General features: G+C 39.1%; 1 protein-coding gene across 1 annotated transcript in view; it reads left to right on the top strand.

Annotated features, from left to right (window-relative positions):
- Positions 1–12,143, top strand: part of MDFIC2 (MyoD family inhibitor domain containing 2) — a 117,895-nt gene that overhangs the window by 94,866 nt on the left and 10,886 nt on the right. The gene's annotated exons all lie outside the window — the stretch shown is intronic.

Below are 12,143 nucleotides of genomic sequence, written 5' to 3'. Positions count from 1 at the left end.
AGGCAGAGCCCCCTTCCTCACTAGGAAAACTGAACTTGTAATAACTCCCTCACTGGGTTATTGTGAGAATTCGTTCAAAGCATCTCATGGTATGAAGCAAATGTTAACTATCATTATTTTTATTATTATAGCAGGTGCTGAATGAATGGATGGGTGAATTGTGTGAGGGAAATGAAACTGACATGTACAGTTCATTCCACATCTAAAATTCTATAATTCTACTGAGTTTCTAATAACTCCATCTCTGAAAGCTTCTTTTTTTAATGTTTGTTTATTTATTTTTGAGAGAGACAGAGAGAGAGAGAGAGGTAGAGAATCCCAAGCAGGCTCTGCACTGACAGCAGAGAGCCCAACTCGGGGCTTGAACTCAGGAACCATGAGACCATGATCTGAGCCAAAGCTGAATGCTTAACAGACTGAGACATCCAAGCGCACCCCCTCTCCCCCACCCAACCTCTGAAAACTTATTTGAAAAATATTTTACCAGTGTTGGCTCTTATAGTGCATGATTTGAATTTAACATATGAAAGTGCACAGGACTAGAAGCCAGAGAACCATATTTAAACATTATATTACCTGCCACCTAGTAAGCTGATCTATACCTACAATTCATTCAACTTCCATGTCAAGCACTGTGCTAAGTTCAGGGACACCAAAGCATCAGTTCCTTCCCTCAAAAGTGGGAAAGATACACTTATCACACAGTGGTATGGAAGCACAGAAATGACCTTCTTTTTCACAGGTTAAGGAAGGCTGAAATGTTCCCGAGGGCAGAAAATGGGTTTCATTCATCCTTGTATTCCTGACTCCCCGTCGGGCTGCCAAGTACGGTAGCAGATGAGAAGTAGTTGTCGAATAAAGTATCACTTTCTCTGAGTCTAGAGTGGTAACCAGGAGCTCAGTAAGGGGAGACAAGAAGAAGGGGACTCTAAGTACAAGAGTGACCTTGTAAAGGGCATTCACAAAATTGGGAGATGCAAATGTATGCGTGTGGTGAGCACGCTGTTGGGAGGGAAGGAATTGCAGATAAATGAGATAGTGTCTATGAAAGCAATGATTTGAAACTGTTGTACAGCTATTTTGTTGTTGTGTTGATCTCTGCCCTCGTTCTGACCTCTTTGACATCCATATAGTTTTCTGAGATGGATGTGTCCCTCATTCAAACATTCACAGGACAATGTCCTGTCCAAACTGCCTTAATTCTCTCTCTCCCCTTTCTTTATGAAAATAAGTTAGAAAATCACTTAGGAATAAAAATACACAATGGGGCACGTGGGTGGCTCAGTCAGTTAAGCGTTAGACTCTTGGTTTTGGTTCAGGTCATGATCTCAGGGTTCATGAGTTTCAGCCCCACATGGGGCTCTGCGTTGATGGTGCAGAGCCTGCTTGGGATTCTCTCTCTCTCTCTCTCTCTCTGGCCCTCCCCCACTTGAGCACACGTGCTCTCTCGCTCTCCCTCAAGATACATTAAAAAAAAACTTAAAAAAAAGAATAAAAATACAATACTTGCCTTCATCATCCCTTTCATTAAAAAAAGAAATACTGTACTTCAGTGGCTCAGTTGGCTCAGAAGCATCTGCCTCTCGAATTTGGCTCAGGTCGTGAACTCGTGGTGCAGGTTGTGGTATACAGCCCTGCACTGGGCTCTGCACTAACACTACAGAGCCTGCTTGGGATTCTCTCGTTCCCTCTCTCTCTCTGTCTCTCCCCTGCTCACACACACACACACACACACACTCTCTCTCTCTCTCTCTTTTAATTTGTCAATTTGAAAAGGAATATTTCTTCAATGAAGAAATACATTTTCCCGAGCTTTTACGACAGCCTCTTGCACTGAACTTGAGTGCCTGAGTTGCGTTTTACTCCCTCATGCGAGGTTAAATTATTTTTTCGAGAAAGTTTTCATTGCTTTTCTTTGGAGTAGGGTATTTTCTTCTGACAATGCATGATGAGAATGCCTTACTGTACTTCCGCGCAGAAAAGTCGAGTTGATCAAGGATACAGTTATCCAGGCATCATTGTATTCCCTCAAAATTTAATAAATGTGATACTGCTGTTTTCTGGCACTTAGTTTTGTGCAAGGAGGATTAGGGGACAACCTCAGGACAGCTTGTTCTACGGTTTTGCTTGTCGGAGTGTTTGAAAAAAAGCTTCATTTTTGTAACTCAAAATACTTTCTAGGATTGTAGGTCTGTTTCCTGAATTTTAGGCAGGGAGGTGTATACTCAAAAACTGCTTCTACTCAGAACATATACTTAAGGAGTATTCTGGAGCAAAGCTTATGTTTAAATTGTTTTGGTTTCTTCTTTAGAAAACTCATTTATTAGTGTGCTCTGACCTATGTACCCAGCATCTCTTTTATTTATTATCATAGCTTGAATCCTGTGTTTTTTACTTTTGAACCACGGGAAAGTTTTTCATATTTTCTCTCCACATTACTATTGATATTTTCTGCAGTGTCAGTTCTGTGTTTTGCTGCCCCTGAGGCACATTTTAATTCTGTGAGTACAGTTTTGACTTTTTTAGAGTCATTTATTTCACCACATCCCTTTGGATCTCTCTTGGAGGCTTTTCATCTCAATTTGCTTCTTAAGATTATCTCCTCTTTTCTTCACAGAGTTCTTCATGCTACCTAATGAGAACCTCGAACAATTTTTGAAAGTCTTCCTCTTGTGTAGTGTAACAAACCCTACCTGGATTGGTTAGAGTGACAAAGAATTACCACTCCCTGGCAGATCACAAAGCACACCTCTTCAAAAGTCATGGCAACCCAGCTTTCTGGTTGACAAAATATTGATTTCCGAGCCAGGAACCAGGGGGGAAAAGGCTATTTGGGAAAAGGCCCCTCCCCACAGAACTAGCATAACTCACTGAATTCTTCAGCTCAATACTGATGGGTTGATATGTAGTGTAAATATTTCCCAGGTCAACGTAATATATATTTTGTGGATGTGAGCATTTGTCTTTTTCGAATAGTGTCACAAGCATTTTAGAAGAAAGCTAGGGGAAGGTGTATCAAAGATGGCTAAAAAGGTATTTTAAACAGGAAGCCTTGATGATTACAATGACCATTTGGCGTCCGGAAATGACTTTTAAACCTACCCCGTTATTAATAAATGGAATAATTGGACATTTTTTTAAAGGAGACTTTTTTTCCTTGAAATGGCCCAAACCCCTCACAGGATTGTCCTGTTATTTTTTTAAGACCTGAAATTTTAACCTCACTTCATGCTAGCTCGTTTTAACACTCTAAAATATATTCAGAATAGTCTACCTTAACACGCTTGAATGTTGAATATTTTATGCTTGGACAAAGAGCAAACTGTAGGTCTTTCGCCAAGCACAGTCAATGCACTTGAGTATGGGTTACCAAAAACGCTGGAGATTTTTTTTTTCTATTTATTGTTATAGCTCAAATCCTTGTGTCTCTGGTAGGCTTTAAGTGACATAAATATGCATTTCCATCTGCACATCCTTGTCAGGAATAGTTCTGCTGGGAGGTGTTATGCCACCCAAGTACTTCCAGAATAGAGTCTGTTAATCCTGTTACCACTATAGAAACTCAGAGGAAAAGTCTACTCAGGCCACTACTGCAGCTGCTGTGGCTGTAAATGTTCCAGCAACCACACCCTGGCTACCAAGAGGAAGCATAAGAGAATTGACTTTCCTTCAGGTGGAGAGGGCTGAAGAGAAAGCTGACCTTAGACCAGTAGTCTCTGAAGTTTTTATTATAAACTTTTAATGGGTAAAAAAAGGGCCGGGGCACGGTGGGGGGGGGGGTACACCAGGCCCACCTTATAGAAAGATACACATGCACACGCACACAATGGTCACATATGCTGCCATGTTAACTGCTCTCTACATTATAAAATACGCAAAATAGCTATTATATTAGGGTTTTTTAAAAGTCCATGTAAATAGATGCTCCAATCCCACTGGATAGTTTTGCGACTCCCCTAGGTGTATATATGCCATTTTGGAGACCACAGGGTTAACTTCTACCAGGTGGTTCCACCAGGAAAATAAAATTTAACCCCCCAGTTAGATTCATAGGTTCCATAATACACTGGGCACACAACATGGGTGAAAGGAGTTGTGAATAAGTGGGTCGTTTGCTTGTCCCGCTTCTTTCTTGCCCTGCCTTCTAGTGTGGCTCCACTTCCGGCCTCTCCAGGGTCTCTGTATAGATCATACCTTATTCTATTCGGCATATCATAGATGGATACTAACTAGCCAAGGCGTAGAAGCAAACAGGGAGCCTCCAAAGTCTGTCAACTGATACTTTACCTCAGAGCACAAAGGTGAGAACCAGCTAAAAATACCAAATCCAATCGTCAGTCGTCCAATAAACATTTTCAACAAGAGTTTATCGATCCACGAACACAGAATGAGTGTCTTTACCCATCTAATCCCATTCAGTGCAGGAGGGCTCCAAATTATCCATGAATCTAGCTGTGGAACCAAAATTCCTCAGAAAAGCAATGAATATGAAAAAAACCTTCGATCTCTCATGATAGTGAAAGACTGTCTTTTTGGATGCAGAAAATTTGGAAACCTGACTCAAAGTTCTTTTCGAACTGATAAAAATAATGATTTTATTGGTAAAACCTGAGTTGGCCTGAGAACAGCAAACTTCTTCCGATCCCTGTTGGTGTAAGTATAAATCGATACAAGCTTTCTGGAAGTCAATAATTAGTACATTATGTTCAGAGCTTTAGAAATCAGGCCATCAATGCAATAGTTCCTTCCCTCTGAATTCAACCTATATAAACAAATACATATATGAAAAGTTTCACGAAAATAATGTTTAAGAATATGTAAAGTAGCAAAAAAAAAAGGTGACAATCTACATTTTCGTTGAATGGGGAAATTGTTAAATAATTTACCATGCAAGAAAAGCTATGCAGTCTTTGACTCCTTACTTATTACATACCTACTATGTCTCAGGCACTCTTCTAGAATATGGCAATTAATTAATATAGACAAAACTCTTATGAATGTGATATTTTAGCCAAGGAGAGAAGAGACCTGAACTCCATAAACAAATCAACAAACACATAAACATTTTCAGAATACTGGAAAATGCTATAAAGACGATGAGACAGAGATGTCATAGAAGTGGCTGTTGGCGAGAGGCTGGGACTACTTTGTACGTGGATTTCTCAATTTCGGCACTGACAGCTGAAACCATAGTCTTTATATATCATTGGGGGCGGGGGGAGGGTGTGTGGAGAAGGAGTTCTTGTGCACCAAAGGATTAGTTTAGCGGCATCCCTTTAGCCACGCACCCTACTAAATGCACTCACCCCAATCATGACAATAACACAAGTCTCCACCCACTGCCAAAATCTGCCCCAACTGAGAAACAATGCTTTAGGTTTAGGGTAAGGGAAGTCCTCTCCGAAGGGGTGATGGTTAAGCTGAGACTTGAGGGTGTTTTTAAGTAATCTTTAGGATAGAGAGAAATGCTCATGATATACTGGTAACCTATATAATATATTCAATAAAATCCTGATACTGTTCTTTTTAAATCTCTGTCTAGAAGACAATATAGCATCATGGTTAGAAGCACGAACTCAGAGCCAGATGGCTAAGTTAAAGACGCAGCTTCCTCCCTTGCTTGTTGTGTGACTTTGCTTGTTGTGAGTCACTTGTTGTGTGACTGTACTTAAGTGTCCGCATCCAAAAAAATGGGGGTGGCTCCAACAGGTCCTGCCATAGAATTGCCGGGAGTATTAAATGAGTTAATATATGCAAAGGTCCTAAAAGAGTGAGTGACACATCTTGGAAGCACTGTATACAATATATATATTAAAGTGAGTGACACATCTTAGAAGTAGTATACATAGGATTTATGTATTATATTAGAATATATTAAAATTAGAATCGATATAAAAATACACTTTTGATATTCTAATTTCAGTATATATGATATATACATCGTCCAGACCTGACACATATAGAGATATAGATACACCAAATATTTCCACTGTCTTTTGGTGAAGCAGACACGGTAACATGTTGATAATGGTAGAATTATAGGGGGTTTCATTTTCTTTGGGTCTTTTTATATTCTTCACAGTTTTACAGATATAAATGCAAATGTTGCCTTCAGATCAAAATAAGGACTGATATATATTTTAACACAAAAGAGAATGTTTAGGCTTTCATCAGGGTTAACTGGCATATCGAGAGTGGGGGAGGAAGACCAACGGAAGACGCGCTCAGAAAACCCGTCCCAGAGAAAATGAGTCAATCGTCAACTGAAAACTGAGACACCCCACGTTCACTCCGTCAGTCAGCTGTCAGTCATCTGAAATTTATTGAACACTTGCTTTCTGCTAGACACTGTGCTATAGGTGCTGGGAAATTGACGATGAATGGAGCATGCATTTCCTCTAGGAGCTCACAACGGAAAGGGGAAGAGAAACACCGCCGCAATTAGCCACAGTACAAAACACTCAGGTATCAACCCAGGCCTCTGGGGACTCCCGTCTGGAACAATGCATTTCAGTGGGAGTGGGGGGTGGGCACTGTGGCAAACTTCACTCCTAAGATGGCACCCGCACTGGGCTTTGAGGGATATGGAAGCTGCGGTCTTTTGTAGAAGCTCTGGTTTTGAGCACACACATCAAGTGTCTCCCTCATCATCTACGAGCAAGGCCAATTAACCTGGAGGGAGAAACTTCAGAAGGGTCACAGGAGTTATAACCTCAGAAAAGTATCTTGATCTCATATCAGAGTGCCTGGTTTCATACAGCAATTGATGAAAGTAAAGCTTGACTGTGGCAGGAATGAGAAGACCCAGTGCAATCTGCCCCTAACCAGCAGGGTAATCTGGAGCAAACCACTCAAACCTCTGACCTTGCATCCATTTCCTGATCCACATAATAGTGATAATAACACTCGGGAGCACTGTGGTGAGCCTCAAATGAGAAAATGCCAAAGAGAGACTTTAAGTGACATTCACTTAGTTGGGATGAATGAATTGTGATGGTTTTCACATAATAGAGAATATTTGGAATAACTATATTATAGCTTAATTTTTAACATTTATATTTAAATACTGACAATAAAAAAGCCACTGTATATATAATACCGATTATGCAGGAGTTTATAGCCTGATTGGCTTCACTGATATTTTTAAAGCTCTAAACCTATTACCAACCCAAGTGCCTCAAGCTCTAACAACTGCTAACCAATTTTTTCCCCGAGATAACATAATCTTTATTTCTTGAGACACGTTATACAAACATTAAACTGAAGGTAACTGCATACAAATGAATAGGAAACTCATAATTGCAAACTGTTTTCATGTCTAAAGAAGATCCAGTCACCTCCTAGGACTGAATTGTTCCTTTTTACAAGCTTAGGATCTAGCTATGAAAGTATATCACTTAGCCTATGTCTGTCTACAGGTGTGAAGTGTAGCAGGGAGCGGAGAACAGATCATGATCTAAGAACGTTACACCAAAACACCCACTCCCACCCCAAAAACATTGAAGATGCTTTGCAGGTGTGGAAGAAGCTTTGCCACGGGGCTGCGTTCAACCTTCTTCTCTCAGTTCTTTTTTTCCTCTTTAATCCTTTTCACCTTGAACACTCACTGCTATTGTATCTGGAGAAATAATATTCTTTTGCTTCTTCTCTCTTTAAAAAAAAAAAAAGTTTTACTAATGCTGATTGAAAAGGCTTAAAATGTCCCCTTGTCATGGCCTTTGATAAACATTTCATCTAACGTTTTCTGGGGCAGTTTTAGTTGAAGCACCATAGAAGACAAAACAAGAATATATAAAACTATTGCTTTCACCTGAAAGTCTTTAAAGGACATCTTCTCACCAGAGCCGGCGTTTGAAAATTACAGAAAAAAAAAATGTCCAATAAGTTTACCTCATTTATTCCTCTCCTCTCCAAAAAAGAAATTTAATGAATCCAAGACTTCATTTTGCCCTAATAGGATATAGCCATGGATCAAGCCATCCATAACTTATTTCCATTCATTAAAAAAAAGGTGAGAATATTTTCAACCGTCAGTTTGAGAAAATTATCCCCCACTCAGCTTCCAAAAGGAAAATGAGTGTATGTTTTTTTCAATATAGCTTCTTTAAGTACCAGTTACCTTTTATTATGCTTTTGGCAGCACTTAGAAATCCTCACCTTCCTAATTTTGTTCTGTCTTCTCCAGCCATAGTATCAGTTCCAAAATTGTACACAATATAAGAATAATAGTTCTCTATACCTTTAGAAAATGTGATTCTAGCTCTTTCTAATAATTTTCAGCATGCTCTATCATGTCAAATGCTTTTGTATATTGTGTTCTTATCTACCAAGCTGTGGAGAATCATTTCCGACATTTGTGTGAACTTTATAAACTTTACATACAAAGGAAAAAAAACCTTTTTTTTTCCCTCTTTGGGGTTGCCTGAATTAACCGTAATTACTAACCATGATTATTTGTTGATGGTTTGGTAACTTATACCTTGAAATGTCACCTGTCTGCTTTGATCTGATTTCAACCACAGATAATTACGGTATTAAATTCTAAGCTAGAGTACAGTTTAAATCCAAGGGAAAATATAATTTATTATGATAGCTTTAGAAATGGCCCATATATTTGAAATACACACTCACTGTAAACATTTTGGTTCAGAATTAAAATTAAAATCACCCTGCTTTAAACACTTACCTGACAACATTCACATAGGCTTCTGGAGTTTACCACTCACAAGGAAAATTTAACAATAAGATACCTTTTTCAAAAGACAATTTGGCAATAGAGTGCATAGATTAATTCAGAACAGGATAATGGGAAAATATTGTGGTAATGATGAGCTATTAACATTTGTGTGTGCATGATGTGTGTGTATTTTGTTTTAATTTTTTTAATGAATAATAGGGTCAGAAGAATATTACTCAAAACATCATTTCGATTATAGTGTGTAAGATGTCTTGGGAAGTGTTGTCACTATAGTTGAGACTGATGGTGACAGAAATAGTCAGATTTAAGAACAGAGAGGGTAAATCTTGAGAGGTAGTGATGGGAATGAAAAATCAGAGACGCATTTGTAAGATACTTAAAAGGAAAAAATAAGGGGTACCTGGGTGGCTCCGTAGGTTAACCATTTGACCCTTGATTTCGGCTCAGGTCATGACTCGTGGTTCATGGGTTTGAGCCCCATGTCGGGCTCTGCACTGACAGTGCAGAACCTGCTTGGGATTCTCTCTCTCTCTCTCTCTCTCTCTCTCCCACCCCCCCCCTACTCTCACTCACATGCTCTCTCAAAATCAATACATAAACGTAAAAAAAATAAAAGGAAAAATTAATAAGAACTGGTAAATAATTTGGATGGAAGGATGGGATAATTCACTGGGAGTTTTTTTTAAATGACAATACAGGGACGCATGGGTGGCTTAATGAGTTAAGTGTCCAACTCTTGATTTTGGCTCAGGTCATGATCTTGCAATTCCTGGGACTGAGTCCTGTGTTGGGCTCTCGGCTGAGTGTGGGAGCCTGCTTGGGATTCTTTCTTTCTCTCTCTCTCTCTCTTTGCCCCTCCCCCGCTTGCACACGTGTTCTCTTCTCTCTCTCTGAGTAAATAAATAAACACCTAAAAATGATAAATCAATGAAAAGAAATTGAATTGTGGGTTCTCCAGGGATAGTCAGAGGAACCCAGTTGGGGGGAAAGAATAGGGGCTTAGCAGAAAGATATACATTAATTGTAAAGATGAGCTGGTAACTCAAATAAAATGTCCAATAGTCACAATTTGTGATGACTGTAGGTCTCTTGAGGACCAAGACTGTTTGCTATTCTTCTTTGAATCTCCCAGCACCCAGTGCGGGAAGGACACATAGCTTACGCTCAGTAAATGTGGCATAGCTGGCTGACGAAATGCATAGAGTTTGGGGGGCCAGCTTCACAAAGAAAATCATAAATTGTGAGTGTGCACAAATACAATCTTCAAGGGTAGGGTACAAAGAAAGGAACTAAGAGGACAAAGATAGGAATAAAGGAATAAATACACTGAAGGAACCAGAGAGGGAAAAAAAGAAACCAGTAACAGAGAAAGGGCAGGTCTGGGAGTTAAACTGAGAGAGAGGAAGGGAAGGGAAGGGAGGGGTGGGGGAGGGAAGGAAGGGGGGAGGGGGAGAGGAAAACAAGAATAGAATCAGAGCCATTAAGCAAGAGAGATGCTACTTATTTATAATTGGAATGCGTATTTATCTCTATATACCCCCAGATAGAGAATGCATAGATGCAAAAATTATAAAGTCACATTTAGTGAGCAAAAATGAAAATCATTAAAATGTTTCCTTAATAACTTAAAGTAAATAAATTAATAGCTCCCGACATATTGATTCATCTATCGCATGTGGGCACTCAATAAATGTTAATTGAATTACATTAATAACATTTGCTCAATGGTAATAAAAAATTAATTAACTGTCTGTCTTTTCTGTTACTTAAGTTTATGCCCATTGGTTCTGCAATTACTTCTAGCCCAAACATGAATTTTCTATCTCACTGGCTTTTGAGACACACTTTAATTTTTTTTTCCCTAAGAAATACGGTTGAGCTTCTAATTTTTGTCCTAATTTTGGTATTTTTTTTCTGTTAAAAAAATTATTTTCTCTAAGTTAATGTCAAGAACTATGTATAACATCCCAAATATAGTGTCACGAGTTCCTTATTTAATTCCAAAATCGTTTTCTCTGCAGGAGTTGTGATACCACTTTTTACTTGTTTCTCCTTTTAGCCTATGCTACTTTATAATACTTTGGATACAATGTCAAATAACACCACAAAAGACAAATCTGGGGAAATTTATTGTTAGCTTTCCATCTATAAAAGATGGAAGATGTCAGTCACATTCACCCAAAAATTGTGACTCACTTCAGATGTCAGAATTCTGGGTTGAACAGACTGGGTTCTGAAATGTGTGTATGTCAGATGATTTTCTAATGAGCAACAGATAGTTCCCACTGGGGAATGGAAAAAAATAAAAATATAAACAGAGACATAGAATTAAAATAACTTTATGAATGGCAGTTTAACTTCTCCATAAAATTCTCTCCGTACAAACCCAGTGGCTCCAAATGGTTGCTTAATGTAACACACTACTTAGATTCAAAATGCTATACTTAAAATTGTCGCAAAATTAAAAAGAGAATCATATACCACTTGGCTGTATACAGTATTCTCCGCATGTTCTTACATTCCAGTAACCTCTATCCAACATTTTTTTTGTTCCTGAATTACTTTGTGCAAAAGCAATTTAAATTACATGCAGCCTGACTACGTGTGATAATTTGAACTGATTGTTAATTAATTCCGTAAGTAAATAGCCGCCGCAATCTCTATACTCATCAAGGCTTCGTTATCTATCAGCTCTTTCTGAGCTGCTCTTTAATGTACAGTATAAAGCAGCTGTAACTGAAGACACAGGATTCCCTGAGTGTGCAAGAAGGTAGTCTTGCTTTGCAGAGACTGCTCAGGGGGAGAGGCATCTGTGGAGCTAAGTAATTTCCGAGGCTAGATCTTGAGCAGGTGACGCATCATGGCATTTCAGGTTAAGAGGGGTTTGCTGATAGGCAGTCTCAGCAGCTAGGAAGCAGAGAACAAAGCTAAGAACAAGTCAGAGATACTGTTGTAGACTATAGAGACGAGGATAAGAACAGAGCTTTTGGAACACGCCGGGCCTGGGTTCAAATCCTAGTTCTATCATTTGCTAATGAGGCAGACTTGGGCAACTTAGCTCAATAAACTATCTAAGCTTTGGTTACACTCATTCATCTGTTAACTGGGGATACCAATGCACATAGTTGCCATCTGTTCACGGAGGCTGACAATAACTACCTCCTGGAGTCTTTGTGAGACTTAAGTTAAATGAGGTATATAAGTGGTAACATGGAACTTGACATAAAATGCATGCAACTATGTATGTGGGTGTGTGCAGAAAGCAGTGGTCTGATTTTCAATCCAGGTGACTTTGCCCCATAGGCAAAATTCGGCAATAGGTGCAGACATTTTTGCCCATCCCAGCGTAGGACAATGGGTGCTACTGGCAGAGGACAGGGAGGCTGTTAAAAATCCTACCAGCTCCCCAAAGAATTATCTATCTCCAAATATTAATACTGCTCTA

This window comes from Panthera tigris, chromosome A2, assembly GCF_018350195.1.
Source record: "Panthera tigris isolate Pti1 chromosome A2, P.tigris_Pti1_mat1.1, whole genome shotgun sequence".
Taxonomy (NCBI): Eukaryota; Metazoa; Chordata; class Mammalia; order Carnivora; family Felidae; genus Panthera; species Panthera tigris.
The sequence above is the reverse complement of the archived record's forward strand: the minus strand, read 5'-3'. Positions and strand labels throughout refer to the sequence as shown.